The sequence below is a fragment of the Gallus gallus genome, chromosome 2 (assembly GCF_016699485.2).
Source record: "Gallus gallus isolate bGalGal1 chromosome 2, bGalGal1.mat.broiler.GRCg7b, whole genome shotgun sequence".
Classification (NCBI taxonomy): domain Eukaryota; kingdom Metazoa; phylum Chordata; class Aves; order Galliformes; family Phasianidae; genus Gallus; species Gallus gallus.
The window spans coordinates 121,942,008-121,969,408 of NC_052533.1; the positions used below are offsets into that span (position 1 = coordinate 121,942,008).

Consider the following 27,401-nt stretch of genomic DNA (forward strand, 5'->3'; position numbering starts at 1 on the left):
ATTTGCTTTATCAACCACTGTAATTGTACTCTTTGTACCATTTGTAGTTTCAATGGAAATAAATAGGAGGCATTACTTTCAGTGTGATCTACCTAGACAGCTGTATCTAGGAAGCATCAAATTACTATGTTTCATAGCATTCCAGGATTGTGAGAGTTCACTAGAAGAAGAACAATTCTGGGAGAGTATCTTGTAGACAGAATGCAGAGGCACTGGCCAAGTCTCACAAAGTTATGTTGCTGACAGAGGATGGGAACGGTAACTAGAGCTCATGTTTTTCAATATTGTAGATTCTTTGTATATAAACATGTTTTTGCCAAGATAGCCATTCTTAACTCATTTGGTGGATTTGTAGTTTTGTGTATGCATTTTGTAAATAACTGTATACAGTTCCTTTTAAAAACTTTTTTTACAGGAGGATATTTATCTGAATTTCAATTGCAAGACAGTGTTTTTGCTAGACTTAGTTTAATTAAGACTGACCTTTTAAAATAAATGAGTTCAAGGTGAGAACATCAACTCTTGATTGAAAACATGTTAAGTAATTTCTGTCAGGAATGAAATCTGCTATTCACTCACTGAGAAGAAAAGAATTTTAAGTGAAAATGTGTAGAATAAAAATAAATAAATAAATACAGTCTGATTAAATCTTCCTACTCATAAAATGTGTACACATGAAGATTTTACATAGCAGAAATACATCAATTACCAGAGGTGCAGAAGGGCTGATGATGAGGAAACATCAACTACTAAGAGGAAAATCTGTAGTTAGTGAATGTTAGCCTCCCACCTCTGTGTGTTCAAGGCCAGACTTGCAGGATGTACTCCTGGGAATGGTTCTGTTCTCACCAATTTCAATGAAACAGCCACTGGCTACAGGACTCAGATCTCAGAAAGGAATTCTTTGATCAAGTGGTTTGAGACGTTTTTAGCAGATCAAAGTGGAAAAGTTTTAACCCATCTGTGTGATGTGCATTTTGAATCAAAATGCCCTAATTCTGCTTTTGATAACAGGAAAAGTGAGGAGATGAAGGAAAAACAAAACTAGAAGTTTCCTGAAAGAATATGAGCTTTCATAGTGACCATTTGAAATTAAAAACAACAACAAACAAAACCAAAACAAAACCAAACCTATAAATCCATTCATGGATGGATTACATAAACATAAAATTGCAGTTAAAATAAAAACTTAACTTTCACGGCTGCACAAATTTTTTTTTTTTTTTTTTTTGAGAAAAATTTTGAAGACTTCCCTGCAAATAGTTAGATGCTAAGAACACAGTGACTACAGACAAACACAGACATTTGAAACTTATTTATAGACATCCAAATTTACTTAATCGTTTACCAATTCTACCTAAATATATTTATTTAAACAGAGAGTAAAATTTGGATATTTGGGAAATTTAACAAGCAAAGATATATATGTGAGGTGGAATTTGAAATGTTCTCTCAAGAATGACTGCCTTGGAAATATGAATGTCATAATTATTCCAAATAAAAATGTTACAGTCGTTAGTTAATATTAAACTTGGTTTACTATTTGTAGCCTCTTGCTGAAGAGGGATTTCAGTAACCTGGAAAACTTTCTTTTTTTTTCATTTTGGCTGAAGAAAAATGGCATGACTTCAAAGTTAGTTCTTTCTATAACTATTAACAACCCTGTTTAAACTATAAGCTTCCTGCCGTATACTGTATTTGTTTCAAAAGAACAGCTAATAATTAGGCTTATTTTGAATTCCATATGTACATCTCCTTAGCCACAATGGATGTGTTCAAGGTTAGGGCATGAGTATCTCAGATACAAAGACCAGCAGAATCCTGTGCCTAAATCTACAGCCCAGAGTCATGAAAAGGGTATTAACAGTGCATGGAAGCTGTTGTCATAACTGATGAAAACTTCAGTTTAAGTGCAACATATCTGCAACAGTACATGTCAAAATAAAATAAAATAGAAAAGCAAGAAATTCTCTTTAGCCCATGACACCAGTGTGCACATTACAGGTTTGGGAGTGGGTGATATCTTAGAGGTGGGATTTTTTTCAAATAAAGGTAACAGCTACTGGAAACAACTGGAACAGTTGATTCAGGAAGGGGCTGTTACTGACCAGTGACTACTGTCTAGAAGTAGATGCAGCTTATTAAAACCCAGTTTATAAGCAGAGCAGCCCTGATGTTGCAGACAGTGTTTGCTCATCCATAAATGCTAATTTGGCACTGAATTATGTTAATCCCATTTGGGGAATGCAGGCATAAGTGTTGCATGTCAAATCCTGCCCTTTGCATCCAGACAAAAGCAAAAAAAGAAAATGATGTGCTGAAGAGTCCTTCTGTGGGCAGACTGGTCAGTAACCACGTTGCAATTTTCCTCTTGCTTCCATTGCAAGAGCACACATTGGGCTTAGCACAAGTTTCATAATGAAGAATTCTGGATGAAGGGGTAAATGGGCCCTACTCACCAAGTATTTTGTGAGGAGTTACTTTTTTGAAAATAATTTGAACCATTTCTGTATTGTTGCTGTATTGGGTCAGCTCACGGCAAGGCCATGCTCAACCTCACTGACTTAGTTTTAGCCCAGCTCCTTGCAGGTAAGGACTTGGTCACTACATAAAGCCCTGATAAACAGCCAGAGCCCTTGATAGATGATATGAAAACAGAGGAGAATTTTACCTGAACAAGTAAATAATGAAAGAAAATTTGAGCACTGATACCTATGCAGAGTGATTAAAGGAACTGGGGCCGTTTAGTCTGGGGAAGAGGCTGAGGGGAGACCTTATTGCTCTTTTCAAATACCTGAAAAGTGATTGCAGTGACAACAGGGTTGGTCTCTTCTCACTGGTGACAGGTAACAGTTTAGGTTGGCTATCAGGAAAAACTTCTTTAGAGAAAGTGTTGCTAAGCACTGGAATAACCCCCCCTGGGGAGGTGGTTGAATCACCATCACAGAATGTGTTTAAAAACCGTTCTGATGTGGTGCTCAGGGACATGATTTAGTGGTGGGTTGTTAGAGTTAGGGCAATATGGTTAGGTTGTGGTTGGACTCGATGATCTTTAAGGTATTTTCCAACCTGAGAAATTCTGTGATTCTATGATCCTATGATTCTAAGTACTTATTCATCAATATTATTTATACTGATATATTTCTAATCTTTATTTAAAACTCTAGATGTTTTTTTTGTTTCTTTGTTTTTTTAATCAGAGAGTTGTTCTTCTTCCTTCACTATAACATCTGCTTCCACAGTTGATAGATAATCAGCTTATTTAATGAAAAATAATTCAAGGATCTTGAATTGAGCTCCAAAATGCAGTTATATTGTTAGAATCTGACTAAGAAGAAAAGGTTCTACAGTGATAGATATATTCCTGTGTATGTTCATCTGTAATAATTTTGAGCAAAATAAGAGATATCAGTAATTTGAAGTTCCTGACAGTACGAGAAAGGTGGAAAATAAATTTTCTATTCAAAAAGACTGTTAAAATGAACTTCAAGCAGAATGAATTAATGGAAGAATTTGACTTCTCTGTGCTATCTTCCCCCCCCCCACCCACCCCCCAAATATAAGAAAAATCTCCTTGCTTGTTGGTGTTTTTTGTTTGTTTGTTTGTTTTGTTTTGTCTGTCTGATTGTTTGTTTTTGTTCATTTGTTTCCTTTTTTGGAAGCATGGGTATTGGACTCCAGAGGAAAATATAAACAAAACCTGAGGTGTTCTCTCCCAGCTGGCTTCAATCAACAGCATATCTAGGCTTGCACTTTTTCATTTGAGAGGTCAGCGTTAACTGCCTAAAACCTCCACAGTCTCTAGATATAGAATTTTTTTTGCGGTTTTCATTTGAGAACTATTTATGACATCTAAGTGCTGTTGAAAACATGAGCTGCCTATGAGATGAAGCATAAGTTTGTGGATGCAAATGCCATACAAACTGAAAAAGAGTCATGTAATTTGACTGTTGTAGTTTACATTCATGGTAAGGCCAAGGAAGATAATACCTTCTTAAGTGGACCCAGGAGATCAGGCAAAACTTTGACAGGAAAAATCAGAAGTGTGCAGTCCAGTGAAGAATTAAACTACAGGGAGTAATAATATGGGCTGATGCACTCAATATAGCAGTAATGCCCTCCGAGAAGGGTAGGAAATAATTCAGTTCCTCTAGGCTGCACAGAAGCTAAATACAGTATGACAAGAAATAGTTGCAGTACTCATTATGTCTGATTGCTAATTACCCCTTTGAATGATTCAGTTATGCCTGCTACTAGATAATTAGTTTAGTAATTTATGGCTGCAGCACAAACTAGTATTTTAATTTTCACTGGCACAGTTTTCACAACACCTACAGTATAGATACCATCTCCCTTTTTATTCAATTTTAAATTGCTTTTTGATAGCCAGTGGAGGTGGGGAAGGGAGGGGGAAGCAACAAGCAAGTATTACAGTTTTCTCGTATGGATTTAACTTTAAGTCTTTCTGTGTAATTTTATTCATATGTAAACCGTATAAATATAGAAAATAACTCTACATGAGCTCTAAATGTGGTTTCTGTGTAGATTTGGGAACTGATTTTGGAAACACACAGGAATATTTGCTGGATAAGATTATTGCCTCTGATAAGACTAGACTAAAGCTACTCTTGTGTATGACTGTTGCCAGGGTTAGACCCTTGAGAGGCAGTAAGTTTATTTTTTGCATTGCTTATGTAATGACACAAATATTTCTGCATTCCCTGATTATTTCACTTATGTTGCTTGATGCATCTACATGTAGAATCTACAGACTGCCATCAGTGGCTGCATGTAGCATATTGGTTGGTGGGATTTAAAAGGTTTGGCACTTTTCAGGTAAAGCTTTATATTTCTTACAAAATCAGCTGCGTAGTTCACTCAAGCATGGAAGCTAATTCTAAAAGGTATTCAGCAATACATGTTTGGTAACTTGAGAGTCGTGTTATTTTTCTAATAAAACTACAGCGTGGTAATATGTATTATCAGTGGAAGAGGGATGTGTGAGTACCACTGAAAACCATGTTCATATTTTAATTATTTGTAAAATGCTTTAAATCTAGCTTTGCTGATTTAACTGAAATCCTTTTCTTTTTTGTCACTATGTGACTTTTGCATGAGATCCATGTGACTGTTTCTTCCCTTTTTACAAGCAGACCCATTTTTGTTTGTTTCATATCACCCCTTATTATTTTCATGCTTATTTTTTTCATATTTCAAACTGTAATAAAATCCTTGATATAGACATTATACAGTCTGGAAAAAAAAAAATAATTAGTCCCTCTATGCCCTCTTTCACTGTATCTTTGGATAGAGATAGGCTCTACAGAGTAGCCAAAAAGTGGCTGTTCTGCATGAAGCCAGATGGATAAATATAGAATTTGTTTTCAGGTATGGAAGGGGCAGCAACTGTACTGTGGGGAAGCCGTATGACTTGTCCAACTGAGTGTAATGCAGCAGCAAAGACTGTGTGGGTAACAGGATATATGGAGGCAGGGAGCCTCCAAAAAGCCAACCAAAAGAGAAAAGAAAAACAGCTCAAAACTGTGCAAAACTTAGATCTCCACTTTTTTCTGAAATCATAGCAATCTGTTTGCTGTTGCTCCCTCTGCCTTTGTAGCCATGTAGTTGTATGCAAATTCACTTCAGCAGACAGTTTTCCTTCTTTTCCTCCTGTATATCTCCTTTTATTTATATATATATATATATATATATATATTTTTTTTTTTTCCCTGAGACCATTTTTTCTCCTCCATGGACAAAACCAGATTGATCCAGGCAAGTTTGCTTTTAAATTTCCAGTTAACTTTTACCTAAAGAATGGAGATGATATAGGGAAATGAGGGCTGTCTTAGCAGGAAGCACCTTTTCTCAAAGGGCACAATAATCTGTGTTCCCCCTGGCCCTATGGGAAAATGCAAAAGATTTTCCTATCCCCAGTATTCTTCTATTTCAGTGGCACTTTGTTGTCTGCTGGAGGCAAATTTCAGGACCATCTCTCTGTGGCCTGCTACGTTGTGGCCTCGCATTCCTGCATGCAGTCTGGAAGCAGAATGAAACAGGGATGGTTCAGGAATAGCAACCCTGTTTTGGGAAGGGAGAGGAAAAAGGAGTTTAGGCAGATGAATGAGAACTGTACCATGCCTCTCATCTTTAACATCAGAGAGCAATCTTGGCAACCAGTAATTTTAATATAGCTCCAACCAGCAGTTCTTCTAGCATGAGGTAGAGGTGTCAAAAACATTTAATTGTGGGATTTTTCAGTGAATTCATTATTTCTTGCACAGTGTGTTCATTGTTCCATTAGGTTGCGTGTTTCCTTAAGTCTTGCTTTAGTCCTAGCTCTTTCAGATTAAATGGGGTCTGTAGGAATGCCAGATCTATGCAGATCACTTTAATTTATCTGCTCACCCCTGCTTTACCACAGCCCATGTGTAACATGAAGTTATGCCATTGTGTGTCTTGGTTTTTCTTATTGCTAACTGGTAAATCATGACCAAAATTCTAGTGATTAACAAATGAATCCTATTTCATTTCCAGCTGTCTTTTATTGTGTGGTCTTATATCTGTTGAGTTAATCCCTTCCTTTCCCTTTACTACCTAACAGACAGTTCACCTGCTGTGAAACGTTTTGATCTTACTGGGTTCAGTGCTTTGGGGGAAGTGAAGAGCTTGGAAGAAGAAAGCAATGAGACAAGTGGAAATTGGTTGTGAGAAATTGAGTGGTTTGTGTTTGTTGATTTCATATAAAAGACCAAATAATTTGAATGGAGACCTTGAGGTAACCTATGTAAATGAAAAACTTGATAGGAAAGTTGCATTGTTCAGCATTCACATTCACATTTATAAATCTAAGAGGCGCATTAGCAGGCTATGATTTTGTCAGCGCAGGACCATTTTTGTTGAAAAATGTGTGCATTTGTTGGCTGTTCCTATTGAGTTTAGCATTTCAGAGTTCACATTCTAAAAGGAGTTTGTACTAAACATTGGATTATGACAAGCCTCTTTGCAGAAGTAATTATGTGATTTTCTTGTTCATGGACAGCAACAGAGATGCTTGGAATATCAAAGAATGCAAAAAAAGTGCTTTCAAAATCACTTAATTGCCATTCCTAGCACATTAACACTGCTTCTTACAAATCAGATGGGACTAGCAGGCAAATATTTAGATTATCAAGATGAGTTTTGCCTTACAGGCAGCAGTGCAGGTCTTTTGTTTGTTTGTTTTTTGTTTCTTTTTTTTTTTTTTTCTGCAGGTACGATATTACTTCGAAAAATATTTGGCATTATGAGTTTATAAAGCTTGTTTTATTCATATTATTTTGTTTTCACTCCAATTCAGTGGCATCATGTCCATGATTTGCACTTGCAGCAAGCTTTCTATTCTTTTCCTGATGCTTTTCAGCACTGGATCGATGTTCTAAGGGGCGACTTTGGTAGCATTGTTTCTGTGAACATCAAGCTCACGTTTATCATACAAGGACTGCTCTGAAGGTAATATTTGCTATTATGTTACTTTGCCCCAGGACATCCGAGGTGGATGTTGGTCATATGGCAATAGACGTTGAACCTTCCCCCCAGTGTTCCATTACATTTTGCTGCCCTTTGGCAGATGGCAGCAGAGAGGCAGTCTGACACAATGGCATCTGACATGGAAGTGCAGATAAAGCAAAGCTGTGTCATTGAATCTCTCCATGCAGAAAAAATGACACCCGCTGACATTCACTGACATTTGCTGAATGTTTATGGAGACCAAACAGTGGATGTTAGCACAGTGAGGCAGTGGGTAGCGTGCTTCAACAGTGGCTATAGTGACATGAAAGACAAGCCATGCTCCCGATGGCCATGCACAGGTGTCACGCCATGAAATGAAGTGTCTCAATCAGCTCATCCATGTGAAATGGAAGAATTCACTGAAGAAAAAGTTCAAGACAGCAGGAAAGTGATGTACACTGTCTTTTGGTGTAGGAAAGGGGTGATCCTTTTGGATTTCTTAGAACTCAGACAAACTGTCAACTCTGACCACAACACTGTGACACTGACTAAGCTGAAGGCTTGAACGTCTGCAGCCAACCTAGGGAAGAAAACAACCTTTATCTTGCTACACAATAACAGCAGCCCCAGACCATTCTGAAGGCTATGAAGCACATTGCCAATATCGGCTGGATAGTCCTTTCACACCCACCACATAGCCTCAATTAAGTGCCTTCTGACTTCCATCTGTTCAGCCCAATTAAAAATGGACTGTGTGGGTAACGTTTTCCTAGAAATGATGCTATCATAGCAGCTGTGAATCTGTGTTCTTTCTACCTGCAGAAATTCCCACTTATCTGCTCTGTTAGCTAAATGTAGCTCTAAGCCATCGTAAGAGAATAAATGCATACAGTAGCAGTCCAATTAGCTTTTTCCTTCTCAGTGCCACAGTAGGAGATGAAAGAAACCAAAAAGGTTGTATCTGCAAGAGGAAGGATAGGGTTAAACACCTAGTATCAGTTCTGCATCCTCAGGATCCTTGTTAGCAAATTGGATGTCTATGTTCCTTCTCTACAATTTCCAGTGACTGTAGTAGCACCTTAGAAACCTTTGACAAGAAATGGAATTTAGCCATAAAAGTAAAATCAAGTTAGTGCACAGCAAACTTGGGGTGGCAAAATGACAAAGTATTTGAAGCTTCTTTACTAGTGACTTATATTTAAAGCTATTGTCAATTCCTGCAAAAATATAAGAGGAAAAATTTATTTCACAGAAGAAAAATACAGAAACAGATGAATATAGATTTCAAGGACTTCAGTCATTGTTTTGGGTCATGTCAGTGCATTTGGTAGACCGCTTTTGTTCTATGATGAGATAATGGTCTGTTTGTTGGTGTCTTGTCTAAAAGTAAGTGTTGATTTTTTTCAGATTTGGAGAACAACCATTATGGTTACACTTGAATTCATAGCTCCATGTTGAATTCTACTTCCAATGGAGAGCTGTCTATATAACCCGATTATTTAGGTGGTCTTCAGAGTGCATTAATATAGTTGTAATTAAAAGTGGTGTTTTGCTCTAAATTGAATGGTAGGCTGCTAGAGTAGGATTATTGGATCTGTTGGCCCTTCAGCTGTTTTGAATTCACTATACTTGGACCCACTGGAGGTGAGTCATGCTGACGGGCTTTAGACTTGCTCCAAAAGGCTTCATAAACACCCACTATACTTGGATTGAAGTGATAAAGCTTTATAAAGCATATGGTGACTCACCACAGGAAGGCAGAACACAACACCAGAAAAACAGATAGTTTTGTACATATCAGGTTTAATTTCATCATTTTGAGAAATGAAGTGTAATAAATAGAAGCCATTGTAGCAACACTAATTAGAACTCTTTGACTTGTCCATACTTGTATGAATACAAGAAGTCATTACTACTCTGGAAATTATTTCTGTAGCCTACGAATTGCATGATCCCATGGTTTGGTTTGCTTCCCTTAAGGCTTAGCTCTTATTTAGATTGATTAACTGTGTCTGTGCTGTTATACTTGCTTTTCATAAACCTGAGCATGGCCTTGTCTCATAGTGCCAGTTTTGTGAGAACTCTGGATTGTAGTTAGCTTGGTATAGAAATAAGCTTCATTTAAGCTAAACATACTCTTTACTTCTTTATCTTCTCAGTGCCTTCTGACAAGGTACTATAGGAGTACTGCAACACAGAGATGTTAGCTTTATCAAGGGGGTTGGACTAGACGATCTCTAGGTCCCTTCCAACCCCTACAATTCTGTGGTTCTGTGAAATTTCACTGCTTTTGTTATTCTAGGGTAGACGCCAGTATGAAAGCCATCTGAAAATTGTTTTTCTTAGGCAGTATAGGCATAGCCTTTCAAGCCAAAGACAGGACATCTTTAGAATGCTGTTTCAGCTACAGTTTTGTGCTAAAAGTTATATATTCTTTGTAAATCCTGTTTTCTAAGTCACGTGGCTGTAGACCAGATCCAAAAGGTGGTCCTAAATTGGTGAATGCTTCTACAAAAAAAATGCAAATTAGAGAGGGGAAAAAATGTAGTGTGTTACAGATGGTCTTCAAAAATTCTGTCATTTTTCTTTTGCCATGTTTATAGTGGGAGATTGCATGGTAATAGATACTAAAGAGGGTGGTTCTGAGTAACCTGTGTTGAATTCCAAATTGTGTTATTATTTGGCAGTGACCCAGATAGAAAAAAAGTGTTGCAAGGGATTGCTTAAAGTATCCTAATTAAGTAGCCAGCATATAGAATACCTGGACTGAAAATGTTTCCAGTTATTGTCTTGGAAATAAATATTTGTACTGACATTTTGTTGTCTTTTAGCTGTGAAAACAAGAGCCATAATTGCATGGCCATGAAAATGCTTGCCATGAACATTTAGTGCTGAGAATTTCCTTTCAAAATTGGGAAATCTACTGAGTTTCAATTTTTTCCAGTTGTGTCTAGACGCAAATGTTGTAGTAGAAGGTAAACACAACCAATAAGGCACTAAAGTGACTCTGGCTAGTCTAATAGCTTCAGGAGCAGTACGGAAAAAAAAGACTGCAATCAGAGGGCAAAGTGTGACCCTCTGTCCTGGCAGACTAGGTTCAGAAAACCTCCAGGGACCATTACCATGTTTTGTGGTTGACTTGCTGTTGCTTTGTGGATAGTAAGCAAGCCCTGAAGAAAGCACTAAACAGATTTCAGCTTGGAGCTCAGTACTGCCTCCCTTGCTGTTGTTAGTGCCAAACAGGGTTGCTTTGGTGGCCCTACTCAGAACTTGTAGAGTTTCTCAGCCCAGCAGATACTTGTAGAGTAGGGAAAACCAATTAGACTGAAGGATCCTTAGGATAAATCAAATTGGAAGTAAAGGTGAAAGTGGAAGAAAAAATGATGGCATTCTACGTATTTCTGTAGCTCAGTCATCCTTCAGCCATAGAGGCCTGTGTAAGACCCCACTTAGATCTCTTCAAAACTGGATTGATATACAAGGCCTTCATTGTTCAGCTAAATTGTTCTCTTTGTGTTCTCAAAAAACTGTTTGCATTTGTACCTTTGTTCAAAAAGACACTGAAAATGGGTGGAAAGACCTCATAACAGGGAAGGCCTCTGTTATCAGGCATCTTCAGTATCACCAGTGTGTAATGGAGCTGTGCAACCTTTCATGCTGTCTCAGCCCTTGTTGGTAATCAGGCAGGTTTGGTGCTGCAGGATAGTGTAAAAGTCAATAAAAGGAAGCACATGAAATTAATTGATACTGTTGTAATATCCATAACAGAATACACTTTCTATGTATCATGTAATCTCTGAGTGGTAGCAGAGATGGCTTTAACATTGATTCAGAGATTTGATTTTCTAAGCACAGTTCTTTAGGGCATTTGTTTTTCAATGTCAATTACTCTAAGAATGTAAAATTGAATGATAATTTCTTTACGTGATGAATATTTCAAACTTGCTATTGTTCAGCCATCATTATTCTTCATTATATCATCACATGTAGCACTATCTCTACAATATTCTTCTAATTTAGATCACTGAATACAAGTTATTTATGATTTCAAATAAAATCTTTTAGTAAGTCAGTCTGTCAGTAGACCAGTCTTTTGGAAAAATGAAAAGTGCAGTGGAAACAGTCTACATTTATCTTTATTACATCTTTATTGCATGTAGTTTATAGACAGTGGCATTTGTGTCTCCGTGTGTGTGTGTGACTGCTTCTCTGTGTAAGAGAGAGAGAAAGGAAAAAAAAATGTCACTGTGCAGTGACATTTTCCTAAAAGCGCTTACAAATACACATACACAGAAAAAGAGGAAATGGTTTGGAATTTAACAAGGCTAGAACAATTTTAAATTAGTAAGAATTATAACAGAGTGAATTTAGCTGGACATTAACCAGACATTTGGTTTTGGGAATTAGAACTGCTTGTTCCTGCTCTTTATGAAGTTTAAAATCATTGAGTGTGCAGAAAGGGTACCATTCCTGTGGAGCAAAATTAAGTGAAAACTAGGAACTTCACACTGAAACTGAGATTCTTGCCCACTGAAGCCAACATGGAAGGCATATTCCCAGCTTCAGTAATGCTTAGTCCCTGGTGAGGGGTGGGAGCATCCATGGTTCACCCTTCATAGCATGTGCTATGGACATGTCTGTGCTTGATGTGCACCAATGCTTTTACTGTGCTAGTGGCTGGAATTGGAAATGATGTAGTGATTCTTGAAGGCAGAGGTCTGTATTACTCCAGTATTAAGTTTTGATTTTTTTTTCTATTCATTCTGTCTTTGAGGGTAAGGGGGTCGAGGATTTAATGGTTCACAGTGGAAATACTTATATGCATATTTCATGCAGCAAATGGTTCTGTCTCTATGATTTTATAATGCAGACAGAAGAACCCAACCTGCTGAGTTATGGATATCATGTGTTGCCCTTCACCTAAGCATGTTACACTAAGCCAAGCAGGGCAAAACTAGGCCTTCACTGTTGCCAATTTAAAGTCTAGTGGATTTACATTCTGAAATATTGTTAGAGACTTCCTATTTGAGTATCAGCAAATTAATTTGATAGCTGAAGACTTCTGCTGATGGAGGTGTTGTTTTTTTGTTTTTTTTTCATCTGGTCTGGTATATGCTCACTTTCTCTGTCATCCAGTTTTCATTGGTATAAAATTCTAATGCAGGAATGGGGATTGCTCTGAGACCACAATTAGATTTTAAATGGTAATCTCTCTCAACAGCCTTCAGGCAGTGGTCTTGAGTGGACTTGAATGGACTTCTTTCCAATAGATTCAAATTACTGATGCAGGGGAGAACAGTATAATCTGTCCTCAGGAAAGTTTTTATGCACTTTCTTCCTTCATTTGCATATTTAAACAAAATGCTCTCGTCTTTAAACCTGACATACAGAAAGTGGATTAGCAAATGTCTCTCTACAGAAAGCACAACTTTGCCTGTGTAGGTGTATTTAATCTTATTCGTGTATGTGTCTGAAGATCTTGAAAGGGGCAGAGTTCATTTTTTGCAAATACATTCCTAAAGCAAAAATACAAGAAGAGGTTTCTTGTTAGAAAAATATGCACACATGTTCATCTCAAAATGTTGATAGAAATGTTTCTGAAAAAGGTAGGCACAGAATTGTTTGTAGCAAGGCTATACTTTGAACACTGGCTACTGGATATTAATTGCAAGTTTCTAAGCCAGTGAAGATGGGTTGTTTTCAAACATAAATATAAACAAGCAAGTCTTAGATTTAACTAATCGTTTTAAGAGCAATAATTTGTAAAAATACACTAAAGAAAATGTAAATTCATTATTTATATTAAAGTTACAGCTGCTGTTGGAGAGGTATTCACCTACATAACCTCTTCTCCATTAGGAAAGCTTTAAGTTATAGGCTTTTAACTCCATGTTTTTGTCTTAATTTAGAGCAGAATTTCAGGCCAAATTTGCAGGGGACTTTTTTGTTTGATTTGATTTTGGCTGGTTTTTTTTTTTAATATATATGCAATTTTGGGTATAATTATTTGGAAACTAAAGCAGAAGTATTTTGGACTTTGTCAGCATCAAATAAATCTTTTACTTAATAGTTTTAACATTGCAATTTTTTCTAGTTTGCTATTATATCTTCTGATTTCTTTTTATGTGTACACACCTTTTTGTGTAGATAGATGACTATGCCCCTGATGGACTACATTAAAGATTCACAACATTTTAACTTTCTCTTTAAAACAACCAGCAGAAAAGTAAATATATATATACATAAACTTCACTCCATGTGCGGGAAATATAAGCTGAAACACATGACGTAGATGTAATCCAATATATTAAGTAAACCAAGTATATAGGATTTGAAATATTCTTGGAGCATTTAAGACAATTTATCATTTCTGTGGTTTGAATTTTGATTTTTTGACATTGCAATTTTAAATGTATTACCATATGACATGATTCTGGAGAAAATGATTAAAGCAATGTGTTAGTGTTACTTCCGGCTTAAAATGTATATATATGTATATATATTTTAACATTAGTTTAAAATGTGCATTAAATTAGTTGCAAATGTATGCACCTATGCTACTAGTGAATAGCTCAGCTCCTGTGAGGCCCCATCTGGAGTAGTGCATCCAGGCTTGGGGCCCTGAGCACAGGAAAGTTGTAGAACCCTTGGAATGACTCCAGAGGAGGACCACTAAGATGATCTTAGGCTGGAGCACCTCTCCTGTGAAGAAAAGTTGTGGGAACTGGGCTTGTTTAGCTTGGAGAAGAGAAGGCTTTGGGGAGACCTCACTGTGGCTTTCCAGTATTTGAAGGCAGCATATAAACAGGAGAGGGAATGACTGTTTACGAGGGTGGATAGTGATAGGACAAGGGGGAATGGTTTTAAAGTGGGACAGGGGAGGTGTAGGTTGGATGTTAGGAAGTTTTTCACTAAAAAGGGTGATGACACACTGGAACAGGTTACCCAAGGAGGTATTGGATGCCCCATCCCTGGAGGCATTCAAGGCCAGGCTGAATGTGGCTCTGGGCATCCTGTCTGGTGGTTGGTGACCCTGCCCATGTCAGGGGGGTTGAAACTTGATGATCATTGTGGTCCTTTTCAACCCAGGCCATTCTATGATTCTATGAGTGTTTTCCTCCACTGTTGCATTTTAAGAAAACCCATTCTGGAGAGTTTGAAGGTTGCCTTGTGCTGAACACACCAGTGATAGCTCTACTACCTAGAGCTCAAAATAGAGGATGGACAACATGTCATTGTCCTGCCTGTTAGGTCCACTGCACAAAATGCCAGCCTAAATTGGTCAATTTTCTTTGCATACCAATTCTTCTTATCTGGGCCTCTTACTGGGAGGGGGTGGGGGGCCGGGGGGGGGGGGGGGGGGCGGGAGAGAGAGGGAGAGGAAAGTGAAGTTACCTTTACAATATTGAAAAGTAAAATATGCCTGATATTAACTGTAACTCACTGTTGCAAATTTCTCATGTTTTCTTTTCCCTAGTAACTTAAATATGATGATTTAAGAATACTCTTTAAAACAAAATCTACTGCATATACGCTTCTGAGAAGTTAGCTTGTCATAAAACGGTAAAAGGCTGTCAAATAGGTCCTGCAGAAGTTATGGGAACTTCAGAGATATGTATGTGTCAATTTTTCTCACTTCCCTGCACTGGAAAAAATGTTTTATTTTCTTCTGACTGTGAGTGTAGACATTGTTCTAAAGAAATGAAAGAAAAATTATGTCCTCACAATCAACTTTGTAATAATTGGAAAATGAATATAAATTGTCTTTGCTTTGAACAGGTCAAAAATTCCATTTGAAAGTAAGGATATTAATCCCAATTGTTATCGTTTTTATTTTGAAATTTCAGTTTGTTTATATGGATTACAAATTTCTACTTTGCACTGCTAAATCTTTTTGTTTGTTGGTTGGTTGGTTGGTTGGTTGGTCTATTGGTTTTTGTTTGTTTGTTTGTTTGACAAACAAATCCAAATATCATAAAATACAGGAAATAAAATACAGGAAATAAGCTTGCCTTAATTCTGTGAATTTTCTCAGGTTCAGACATTGAGAATTTTATGTGACTGCCTGACCAGCTGAAATTTTCACTCCCATAAGAATTACAAACCACTGATCTGAAAGTGTTGTGAACACTGAAGTCCAAATCAAACCAAATTTATAATTTATAAATTAAATATATGGAAGATATAGGTTTTTCCTACAATTCATCCTGCATGGGATTAAAAATAATTATGCTCTTATCTGCTAGATTGTTTTCTGTTACAGAATCTGACAGTAATAGAATCACTTGACCCCTATAAACTTAATAGCTATATCTGAAAAGATTATCTCACTCATCAGAAAAGTACAAATTGAAGATTAGATCACAAAAGCTATTATATAGAAAATAAACTAATTATCAAAGTCTCTGGCCAATGCTGCAAAAACATTACGGGTTTATAGTATTTTAATGCATATATATATGAGTGTTACTTTCAGAGCAGCCCTCATATATGTGTATACACATGCTGCCTATTTTGTTCTGTTGGCCCGATGTCAGAGGTGGATGTTGGTGGTATGGCTGTAGAAAATGAACCTTCCCACCACGTCTCCATTACATTTTGTTGTGGTGTGACACATGGTAGCAATGGGGCAGTCTGACTAAATTGTGTCTGATGTGGAAGTACAGATAAAACAAAGGTGTGGGATTGAATACTTTCATGTGGAAAAATGGCACTCACTGACATTCATCCCTGCTGTTTGAAGGCTTATGGAAACCAAACAGTGGATGTGAGCACAGCAAGGCTGTGGGTGCTGCATTTCAGGAGTGGCAGTAGTGACAGGGTCACCTTCACTGGTGCCGATTTTTACAAGAGCAGCACGCAGGTTCTTGTTCATTGTTTTTGGAAATGCGTAACTGATGGTGGTGACTACATTGAAAAAAAATAGTGTTTTGTAGCTGGTAATTAGCTCTATCATGAATGGTGTTGTGTTCTTCATACTTGTTGTAGCTTCCTTGGAAATAAATAGGAGGCATTACTCTTGGAGTGACCCAAGTGTATGTACATATATATGTATACATATACAAATATATGTACACACACATATAGATATAAATATGCATAAATATTTACAAAAATACACACAGAGCTACATATATAAAGCTGAAGTACATACCTAACCATAGTTTGTTGATTGCAGTATTTTACTTGTAGTAATTCAGGAAAGCTTCTTGAGGGATACTTCTTGACTTTGGAAATCTTCTTTGGAAAATCTAATATTTTACCATGGCAGCTCTAAAGACTTCATAATACTTGATATTCTACCATGAAATGTAGACCAAACCTCACTAATATTTTCATGAAAATAAAGCAGAGTGGTTATATCTACCCAGCTATTCTGCTGATAAAGGTGATGTTCCACTGAGGCATAACAGGGGTTGCAAAATTGAGGCAGAACAGGGTGTTGCAAAATGCTTTGCCTTCTCTGCCACATTTTCATTTTTTCTGTTTATTTCATTTTGACAGCCTTTTTGTGAGTTCTCTAAGCAGTTCAAGTATATGGGTTGGAAGTTTTCAGGTTAACCTCATTTTGCCTCCATTATTCTGACACTCGAGGAAGGGCATTTAGCTTTCTGAGTTAATCTATCAGCAGAGAAGATCTGAATTATTATTATTATTATTTTTATTTTTATTTTTTTTTTATTTTGTGCATCAGCATGTGGCCACTTCGGAAGCTCTTTCTATATCCTCTCCTGTGACAAAGTAACTAACAGGGATGTACTCATTAATATGGTCTCGTGGATCATGAGTGCTTCCCAGTTCCCATGCCAAATATGCAGAGTTTGATGGCACTACTATAGCCATGCAACCATGACTTTAGTATTGTAAAATGTCATCAAAAATGAGTTTTTGGTCCTCTCTTTGAGACTGTATTTCTACTTGATTTCCTGTTGTGTTTGTAACAGTTACATTTTGAAGTATGATGGTGGTTCTGGCATACTTTATAAAGATCTTGTGGAGAATAATCCTAGATATAAAGAAGTAAATAAATAAAGCTGCTGAAGATCAACAATGCACCTCAGAAACCTCAGAGCTTCTACAGGTGTAAGAGTTGCTGACATTCTGTCAAGTCAGCTATTAGAGGAACATGTTGCCTACTAAAGGGAGATAGTGGAAAAGCAGAGATCTTTCATATGATAAGAAAAATCTCCTAGTAATGTCATCAGAATGAAGGAAATGAAGAAAAATTCCCAGTTCTAGTGAATTCATTTTATTAAAGAACATACAAATCAAACAAATATTTGGATTTTGCATATATGAAGTAGATGATAGTTGTGTAAAATTAGTTGATTTTGTTTCCTTTGCATTTTAAAATAAGCTTTCATAAGAGGTGCCACATGTAAATTCAGGAAAGATCAAAGAAACTCAAAAAAAAAAAAAATGAAATGAAGAAAAAAATGAAAAAGTATTTCTTTCTCTACAAGCTGTTAGAGAAGTAGAGAGTGATGGAGTGGGTATTCAAGAAAAGCATCAAATTTGCAGAATAGTAGCTAATCAGGCAGGAAGGATAAGATTATGGATGATTAGGGACCTAGGCAAAAGCTGCTTATGTCTCTGAAGAAAAAGACTAGAGAACAGATGTAGCTTATAAATGGCCATTTCTTTAACCATCGTATCTGACACAAGGCAGCAAGACTGTAGGTAGGGAGAGTGCATCGTGATGGTGTGAGAATGACGTGGATATTGGAGAGAAGGGAGCAGAGATCGGCTGGAAGCTTTGAACTTTGAAGCTGCTTCAAGTTGGGCCAGACCCCTGTCTTATCTGTGTTAGAGCCATACAAGGGCAGCCGGCTGCCAGTTTTTCTCTTGGAGGCAGAAAACTGACTCAATGATCCTTATGGGTCCCTTCCCAACTTGGGATATTCTATGATTCTGTGAAATGTGGAGAAGATTGTAAATGTGAAATGGACATCCCTCCCTGTCCAACCTACTCTACCAGCAATGGTTGTAGTTAACCTGACCCCATGTCTCCCACTGTACTATTTTTTGCCTTGCTCCATCTGTAGCTTCTTTTCCTTCTTAGGATAACATCAATGAGGACAGTCTCTGAAGCAACAGAATTCAATTCACCTGGGTCTCACAACATGAAAGCATATGGAGAAAAAAATGATTTCAAATGAATTATAGAATGGGAAAAAGTTGAAAATGGTTCTGTAAGACTGCATGTAGTCACTTTAAAATAAGGAAAAGCCGTGCCTAGGGATAGAGAAGTAGCATATGCTTCAGGCGGAGTATTTTCGCTCTGCTAGACTAAATATTCCACTTGAATTTTTCAAACACAGCACTGTTTGCTCTGAAAGCTCAGATGGAAATTGGTAAACATATTTTGCAAGTCCTTTTGTGAATCCAGATCTCCTCCAAGAGTTACATGTATGATTTCTTGTTTGTGTACGGCATGACCTGAGTTATATAGTCTGTTTGTCACAGAAGAATGCAAATTGTTAACAATTACGAGATACTGTCGCCTATTTCTTAAACGTTCTTTAAACAGATGTATAAATGTATTTTTGCTGTCTCACATTTTTTAAAATATATCTCCTAGTGTCTTCATCGTAAAAAGGGCTAATTGTCTGTTGAAAAGCCTTCTTCTTAGCCATTAGTATTCCTCTTCCTCCTTTTTCAACAAAATGAGCCAGTATTTAGAAATTTCAATGAAATTTCGTATGGTTTTATAACCTTACTTATTGCAGCTTTAGATCAAGATGAAAGTGAAAGCAAGAGTACATTTGTTGAGAGTGGGCACAAGTGAAATTAGTCATGTAGCACTTAGCTTTCAGCAAAAGGAATGAGGTAAAATAAAAAGTTTTCTATAGTTCACACTTCTGTTGTAAAATCAAATGTTTATGTTTTTCTGAAGTTACAGCCTGCTTCTCTGCTTGCTTAATCTAAATTATGCTACTGATGCATATTCTTCTACTTTTTTTTTCTACAGTGACTGTTCAAATTATCAATTCCTACGATCTCTATATTGTATATCAGCAATATTACAATGAGTCACAGTTCTCACCAGTCATCTCACCTTTGGCTTGTGTTCAATAGCCTGCTTTTCCAAGTCTGAAAGTTATTTCATGTTCTTTTTCTTTGCTTCTAATTCAACACACATTGTGTATAATTGCAGGGTAGAGTGATGATTACACTCCAAAGAATTACAATCAAACTTGGCTTGTTAGTGTATAAAGCTCTGGCTGTTAATCACAATCATTTAAGCAGTAGCTAACCCTCACTAAAACACAGATGGCATGTTGCTAGCAATTCAAGCTACCCAACTCAGACATTGTATCCCAGGGAGGACTTTGTTATGCTTTTCAATACCGCTTCTCTTCTGTAACACTGAGCAGTATCTGCTGGGTTTGATACCCTCTCAGACACTTAGGATGAACACATGAATACTGTACAGCTGTAACAGCTCGTGCAAATAAAAATGCATAATTTTTTCCACTGAAAATGAAGAATTTAACCATACAATTAGAGTGAATACATAAAGGGAATCTATGAAAGAAATAGAAATAACAACCAAAACAGAACAAAACCCAACAACAGCAACAAAAAAACCTCCACAATTTAAACAGGAAGACAGGAAGTGATTAAAATTAGTACTTAAGATGTTCGCATATCTGTACTGAGAAAGCCTTCACAAGCTTGATCAGTAATGGCAATTTGAGATGGTTCCATGCTTGCTGACTGTGAGTCTGAAGGTCTGGTCATTTTCAGCACACTGCAAATTTAATAGATAACTATTTTTTCAAGTGGTACTGATCAAAATAAAATCTGAAATGCTGTGTATCAAAGTGAACAACAAATCATAACATCAGTGTTGTGTCCATTCCCAGAGGCAGCTGCTTAGTTTGAGTGGACAAATATTTGGATTGACATGCATTCTTTTGCTGTTGCCCACACATATTTTTGAGTAGGTGGCATCTCTGCTGCAAGAACAGGACAAAGTCAAATTCAGATGAATGTCTTTATCATTTACTATTTCAGGGGCATAATTTGTATGACATAAAATATAATGAAGCCTAAGGTAAAGTGTTGTCATTCTCTCCTTACTAGCCGTTTTCAAAAATATTATTCATGTCAATGAAAAAGAAATCTTTACCAGGATTTTATATTTTAGAAAAACTGTTTTATAAGGACTCAACTAAGTTATTTGCAGAGATTAAAAGATCAAATGCAAACTTCCACCTCTTTCCACATTAAATTTTGAGTGAATTCTACTTTAAATTTTGAGTGAGTTGTCCATCATGAATGTCCATCATTAGATGGAGGAGCACTAAAAGAAACACTTGCCAGTTCTGCAATTGCCCAGTTATTTGGGTTTGCTACATAGGTAGAAGGATTCATTCTCTTTTTGGTCTGCAGTGCTATCTGCACTGCAAAGAATCACATCCACTGAGAAACTGCGGCTCCTGGTCTTGCATCATATGACACTTCCATGACAGTAGAAAAAGTCACAGAGGCCTTTCTGAGGGAGTCCGTTCTCCAGCAACATTACGTATATTTGGTTCAGGCAGTTTTGTCTCAATTCAGTGGCACTGTACAATACACATAAACATCCCTGTGTCGCTTCTCAGGGCTGATGTGCTTTCAGGTTTTTCCTGAGCACAGAGCATCAGAAGTGCACTTTAAATTAATTTCAAATAGTGTTATGCCTACATAGATATCTAAAAGGAGTATATTCTGTGTCATGCTCAGCAACTTTTCCACTTGGAGTAGGCATGTTATTTCTCTGAGGTTCTCAATGAGGTTTTCTCATTTTCTTTAATCTGAAATGAGGGATGATTTAAATATAATATGATGTCAGTCTGGCATCCTACTACCACTCAGGGTGATAGTATGTCTTGTCTAACCTTAGCAATCAAGGAACTGAAGTTTTGAGACAAATTCTGACCTTCTTGCAACGTGGGTTTCTACATCAAACAGACTGAAATTCAGTTTATTCATACAGTAGCAAGTTTAATGTCAAGTACTTGAATGAAAATTGAATTAATTTGTTGCTTTCATTAATTGACCTTCTTTGATTTTCAAACTTTACATGTTTGTTTAATCTTAATACCTTTTGATTTATTCATGAAATGTTGCTCTTCTGTGCTTTGTAATAATCTCTGTCTATTCAAGCATTTTTAATGTGATATTCTCCATCCCAAGTTTTTAATGAGATTTTTTATGTATGTATTTTTTAAAAATAAAAATCATGGAGGTTTTTTTATATTCATTAACTGAATATTAGAAAGCATGCCTGGTTAGGAAAATCTCATCAATTTAAGGTTCCAGAATAGGTCACCAAGTGTCACTCCAATAAAAAATGAAATTTGCATGCAATGCTTCGTTTGCAAGGAGTGCTTGTTTATCTTCTCTGGCATTTATTACAGTGATCAAGCAACTGAAATAATCTACATATTATGCAAACCAGTCCTTTTCCCAAGAAAGTTTTCAGGCTTTTTATCTTAAGCAGAATAATTAATTCTAAGCCTTTTTATAACTGCATGGTAAAAGAATTGGATCTTTTCACAAAAAAAAAATTCTTAGTTCTGATATTATGGGTTATATCACAGGCTTGTTTTACTGTGAGCGTGTTTAGCAGTATGAAGGACTGCTTTATTTGCTTCCTGGCCAATTGGATTATTGCCTATTCTACCAGTATAACCACAAAGATGAACAGAAAAATTGGAGCTGTAGAAAATGGAGATTTCACAATGAAATAAATTCTTATACAAGGAGAATTTCAACAGGAGAGGTTAAAACAGATGGGAAAATAAAGTTAACAGTACCTGTATCTTTATAAACAGGAACATTAAGATATTGAAGGAGGAAATGATTGTTTGTAGCAAATTGTTGAAAATCACAGTCTATAAACTTCTAAAAGGCTCTTTTTATTCTTGATTTGGGAACATCTTTTGAGAAAATGTTTCTTTTCAGATAAAATTATCAGTTTTATCTTTATAAAAACAAAAGCCACTATCCTATCAGAAGTTAACAGTTCCCAAATTGTATGTTTTGCTGTGTGTGTTTAGGTGGTGGAAAGCGTTTTGGGTAACCTTTCTAGAATCAGACTCCTTTTTGTACTGTGCTTGATGCAAAATTATTTCTATGATGTGAGAAATGTGAGTCATGGTGGAAGGTCTTATATAACAGGAGGAAACTTTACAAAGAAACAGTCCTTTACTATTGTAAAAAGATACTTTTAAACAAAACACAGAATTCCTGTGACTTTTAATTACACCCTGGGAAAGAACAACCTTTTTGAAATGGAACTTTAGCAAATACTAAAGAGCTCATGATCAGTCAGTCTATTTAGTCTGCTTGACTTCTCTATGAAGAGGGAGACTCTCTTCTAGAGAGCAATTCAGAGCATCAGAATTGAGCTTCTGCGCAGACTGACTACAAAGCCTGGGGAGGCAGCTAGGTATGTAAGGTAGCGGGAGCAGGCATGTTTCTGCCTCTTGTGATACTACCGCAAAGACTAAATGGAAAATATTCCCATCTGGTTCTCAACACTCCTCCTCAAGCTAACAGGACTATTTGTCAGAATAGGCACTACATGCATGAATTTTGCTAGAGTCACCCATCATTCAGAGGTACATGCTTGGCAGATCAATGGCTATTTCATGAAAGCATTTTTCTAAGAGCTTTTACATGATTGAAAGCACAAATTGCACTCTGAAAATAACAAATTGTACAGTTAGTGTCCTGTCACTGTTGTGCCATTCTCTATTCCTTCAATTGTTATAACCTCTCCTTGTGTCTTATCTGAAATGAGATCATAAATTCTCCAAGGAAAGGTCTGGACTGTCTCTTAAAATAGCACTTGGGCAGTGATTAGTACTCCAGGGGGGCTGAACTTTAATGGAGTTTTCTGATCTTGCTGTAACATAGTAAATAATCATGAAAGTATGGAAAATAGATCCAGATGGCATTTTGAGACCATATAATCTGTTCCCTTACTCTGAAACAAGGTTAAAATATTTTTATCAAGAACTACCTTGATATATGTCTAATCTTAAGGACCTCTAGTGATAGAGATCCCACAACCTCACAAGACAAGTATATTCCAGTGCTTTAGTGTACATTTATATCATCTTCACTATAAATTTTTGCTGATATTTTAACTTGCATTGCTTGCTGTAATTTAACCTAAAGTTTCTTATCCTTTACAGGGATATGGAGAGTATTTTATTTCCCTTTATAGCAGACACCTTTTATGTAATTGAAGTTGTTACCCACTTGGTTGTTGTCTTCGCTTGGTTGTGAACTAACTCTGAATAGCAAATCAGAGCAACTGGATGCTTTAAAAATCAATGAAATAGACAATAGGGGAGAAGTTTGGAGTAAAGGCAGGGTAAAGAAAGTAGAAGAGACACTGATCTTCCTTCCAACCCAGTAAAATCCAGAGTCATAAACAGTGTGGATAATTGTTTCACTTGCATATTTATAACAGGAGGTGCCTGACAGTGCTTCACGGACTACAGAGGATATTACGGGCATGGTCTCAAGGGCTTTAGAAATAATGTGGATGTTTCCACTTCATTACTTTCAATGGACAACAGTCTTATCTGTCTGCATTAATGAATGGATACCCCTCAGGAAGACATGCTACTGGTTATATTCTAATGATTACATAATTAGAGTGCAGAAATAGAACTAAGTGAGAGGACTGCCCATAGCCATGACCCCTGGGCTCTTTGGTTTGACTGTGCACAAATCTGGATTTATTGAAGCATGGAAAGATAAACTGTATGGTGTTAGAGAAAGCATCAGAGTGATAAGAATAATTACCTCTTTGTTTGGAATACACTCTTCAGTATAGATTTTGGAAGGAATACAAATTTTTGAATGTTTATTTTTCAACAACATTGTCATTCTCAATGACGTCTAAAATGTAGGTTGGGGATCAGTGCACTAAGTTGCATGAGTAGTTGTAACATTAAAAATGGGTTATTCCATAGCAATTTAAAAGAGAAATTAAAATATTTTTTTTAAATAATAGTGAAATAATGAATACAGTATAAAAAAAGAGTGCTTTTTTGTTTGTTTGTTTGTTTTGTTTGTTTCCCCTGAAGTTATGAATAAAAAGTCACAATCTATGGATAGTAAGAATTGAGCCAAAATCAAAGTCTGAATGGGGCTTACCAATAGGCATTAGAATAATGCTGTGTCCGTCAGGACAAATCAGATGAAAGAAATAATATATGCAATATCTTCTACAGTGGTTGTTAAGAATTTGACCAGCAAGAAAGCAAACACAGGACAGCTGTCCATGCAACACCATATCTACTGCTTTTTCGTGTATATTGCTGTACCAGCCTTCTCACAGTCATTACCGTTAAGACAAGTACTGTTAAAACTTTGTATTAAAACAAACGAACGAACAAACAAAAAGAACAAAAGAAAATATATCTACTGCTGTGATATACCTGGAGATTCAAAGGGCCCTACTGTGTAGTATCATCATACTTTCATATGTACCAGATAATTTATATTAGATTAGTCTTAGATTTTATATTTTCATAGCCTAATTTTCTTCACTGCAAGTCTAATAGCGATATAAATGATACTACAGGATATTTCGTAGTCTAAAATATGTCAATTCAGTAAACTAGCCTGGTCTTTAATTCTGAGATATATATATTTTTTCTATTGCAGTGACAGGTTTCACATATTTTCAGCTAGATAAGTCTGAAGCAAGTTTGTCTTTCTTCTACTCTGATACTTGACTTTCCTGATGTAGATAGGTAAATGGGCTATATTTCCCCAACCTTTGTGAAAGCCAGAAGGCAAAGAACTAAGCTGCTACTGAAAAAAAAAAAGAAAAAAAGTCATAAAAAAGTTATTCAGAATAATTAGCACTACTAGTTGTATAATTTTGATTAAATGTAGTTTATGAGTCTCTTTAAAAGTAAACAACAGAATGTGTCTACTACAAGTAGGCTCCTATTAAAAGTGGAGCAGAACAGAATGTCGTACTCAATTGCCAGTTCTTTTCAATCCATGTGTAAACTAGATGTCCTGACTAGCTATCCCATTTGCTTCAAAGAATATATTTGCTTTAGATTTCAGTTTTTAGTTTTACATTTACATATCCAAACACTGTAGTTGAAAAATGACAGTAGAATAAATGTAATGATTTCATCTCTGCCTTTATGATTGGAAGCTATTGAGGTCAAAAGTATCATTCTGCCTTCTGCTGTGATCTCTGTGTTCATGTATGATACAGAGCCGTTCAAATTACTTATTGTGAATGTGTTACCAGAATAATATTTGCAAATTACTGTGGATGTGTTCCCTGTGCAATTTGAAGTTTGATGTTTGTAACTGACTGACTGCTTTATGAATTGGCCACTGTCGTTACATCAAGTTGTGTTTGCTGCTGACTATCCACGAGATCCCTTAGCAATTTCCAAGCAGGGTGCTATGAAATGCCAACACAGACCATCAGACCAATGCATGTTTGCACATGTGTTCACGCAGTTATTTTGGGGACAATGATCGCAAAAATAAAATTATTATTCATCCTGTTTAGAGCAAGCAAAACAGTATTAATTCACTTTGATTTTTGAAAATTTCTTTAAGTTCTAGGACGATGTTATGTGGTGACTGATCTGTATTTTCTGTTACAATACCTCTCTGCATAGTGTCTTATGATCTCATATGTTTTAAGTGAAATAAATATTCTTTCACCTTCCTTTAATTCTCCTCTATCCTGCCCCAGTTCTTAGACTTGCATAATTTAGATAGATCCTGAAGCTTGTACCCAGACTAAACTCTGTCATACTCTGTAGTCCCATCGAAGTAACAGGGATTACTTGTGCAGTAAACTGATTCAGCATGACTGAAGGGTAGCAGAACTGATCTCCTAGTTCTTATGGAAAAGGTAAATTCATGTATGGATGTGTTGGATTTACTGTTAGCCTGTGCAATAATTATAATTATTATCCCTTGCTACTTGCAGGTAGAATTTAGTGCTTGGCAATATCTATTTGGGAAACTTAGCCCGAGCTTGTAATAGCGCTTTAAATAAGGGAAGGTAGCACTGCTATTGCCTAACATGAGAGATTAAGGTACAGCGTAGCTGTTCCTGAGTTAAATGACCCACACACTAAATAGAAAATAAAACCCTGTTTTCTTCCTCTTGGAAGAGGGCTTTAATCCACGCTATTGCTCAAAGGAATGGTGACATCACAAATATCACAATAGCTGGTTTCAGTTGATGTCCTGTTATAGATGACTTGAGGTCACAGCATAATCTACGTACACATCTCTTCAGAGCAGGCACTTCCGGCAGGTCTAAGAGATCGTTTGTGCCTGCCTACCTGTGTTTTTGGAACTTGTCTTCATTTTTTATTTTTTTTTTCATACAAGAGTTGTAATACTATCCGTTAAATCTAAATTGCATCTCTATAAATTTAGTGATCTCCAATGTTACAAAATCAAGAGGAATAAATAGGAAGGTGATTTTTATGTGACTAGTGATGTGAATGTGACTATTTGGATCGTAAAATCACATTGGAATTTTTTCAGCTTCCAATGCAGTGCCCTTTTAAAGTTCAAGCTAAAATAGAATTTAATCTATGTAATTATTATGATCTATAGTAAAGAGACGCAGTTTTTATACTGACAAATGCTTTTCCTAAACTATGTCATCTAAACAAGGAGCCTGGGCTCCCTGCTGTGCCCTCTGACCAATTTGGGCACTCTCTGCACAGCTCCTGGTTGGGATTCCTTTTAAAAAGGTACAAATCAGCAATGGTGATCTCACTGTGCCTTATAAATTTCAACATATTAATTCATTCTAGTCTCAACTGTCCTCCTCTAAATGAGACTTTATTCAGTATTTCAGATTTGTATGTGTAAAAAGTAGTCTGATGCCTTTGAAA

The 27,401-nt window shown here is 36.5% G+C and overlaps 1 protein-coding gene across 21 annotated transcripts in view; it reads left to right on the plus strand.

Moving 5' to 3' along the window:
* The window catches only part of RALYL (RALY RNA binding protein-like), a 380,415-nt gene that overhangs the window by 131,789 nt on the left and 221,225 nt on the right, over positions 1-27,401 (plus strand). The gene's annotated exons all lie outside the window — the stretch shown is intronic.